Source organism: Urocitellus parryii, chromosome 7 (genome assembly GCF_045843805.1).
Source record: "Urocitellus parryii isolate mUroPar1 chromosome 7, mUroPar1.hap1, whole genome shotgun sequence".
NCBI lineage: Eukaryota > Metazoa > Chordata > Mammalia > Rodentia > Sciuridae > Urocitellus > Urocitellus parryii.
Genome location: NC_135537.1, coordinates 76,125,748 through 76,127,149, shown reverse-complemented (window position 1 = coordinate 76,127,149; position 1,402 = coordinate 76,125,748). Strand labels below are relative to the sequence as shown.

Sequence of the window (1,402 nt, the reverse complement as noted above, 5' to 3'; positions counted from 1 at the left end):
GAGTGACCAATCACCCCTGCCCAGACTGTTCCCGCCAATGAATGTGCTCATCATGTCTCAGAGTTGTTGTTCAATTTTCCCGCGCCTCATGATGATTTGTTCTGATGTATGCAAAGCCCCCCCCCCACCCGGCCCTCCCCCAAAAGGGTACTTAAGCTCTGTTTGACCTCTGCTCTGGGCTCTGGGCTGCTCTCCCTTCCTGAGTGAGCCTTGAGCCCCAGCATGCTGGTTCAATAAACTCCCTCCTGCTCATTGCATGAAGCTGGTCTCTTGTGGTCTCTTCCTCCGACGTTTCACTGGACCCTTACAGTAGTAATTGAGCTCTGTAGAGGCAGCTCTGGGGAAAGTGAGCTAGCTGGGCACTAGATGACTGTGCCTCACTGAGAAAAAAAAATAATTGAACCTGGGCAAAGGAGACCCTAAAAAGCCAAGAAGAAAAATATTATCCTATCAATTCTTTGTACACACTCATCAGGAGGAGCACATAAAGAAGCACTCGGATGCCTGAGTCAGCTTCTCAAAGTTTTCTAAGAAATGCTCAGAGAGGATGATCATGTCTGCTAAAGAAAAAGTAAAATTTGAGGACATGGCCAAGTCAGACAAGGCCCATTATGAAGGAAAAAATCAAAATCTGTATTCTTCTGCATGGAGAAACAAAAAAGGAGTTCAAGGATCCCGATGTACCCACAAGGCCTCCACTGACTTTGTTCTTGTTCTGTTATGAATATCACCCCCAAATTAAAGCAGAACCTCCTGGCCTCTCCATTGGTGATGTTTCAGAGGAGCTGGGAGAGATGTGGAATAACACTGATGCAGGTGACAAGCAGCCCTGTGCAAAGAAGGCTGCTGAGCTGCAGGCAGCACACAAAAGGGACGGGGGCTGTCTCCCAAGCTCAGGAAAACCTGATGCAATAGAAAAGGACATCATCAAGGGAGAACAAAACAAGAAAAATCAGCAGGAGGAGGACGACAAGGGAAGGATGAAGGATGATGAAAGATGGGTAACGAGGAGGAGGAAGATGAAGAAGATGATGATAAATAAGTTGGTTCTAATACAGGTTTTTTTTTTTTTTTTGCCTATAAAGCATCTAGCCCCCTGTATTCCATTCGCTTCTTTTATTTTATTTTTATTTTTGGGAACAGGGATGGAACCCAGGGGCCTTAACCATTGAGTCACATCCCTAACCTTTAAAAAAAATTGTTTAGAGACAGTGTCTCACTGAGTTGCTTAGGGCCTCACTAAATTGCTGAGGCTGGCTTTGAACTCATTATCCTCCTGCCTCAGCCTTCCGAGCCACTGGGATTACAGGCGTGTGACACCGCGGTTGGCCTACTTTGTCATTTTGAGAGAAAAAAAAAATGTTGCAGCTGTTTTGTTGACATTCTGACGGCTTTTCAGTAA

At 45.6% G+C, this 1,402-nt stretch overlaps 1 pseudogene; it reads left to right on the top strand.

The window, feature by feature from the left end:
- Positions 1-400: 400 nt before the first annotated feature.
- On the top strand, positions 401-1,042 carry LOC113186822 (high mobility group protein B1-like 1 pseudogene; annotated as a pseudogene).
- Positions 1,043-1,402: the final 360 nt, after the last annotated feature.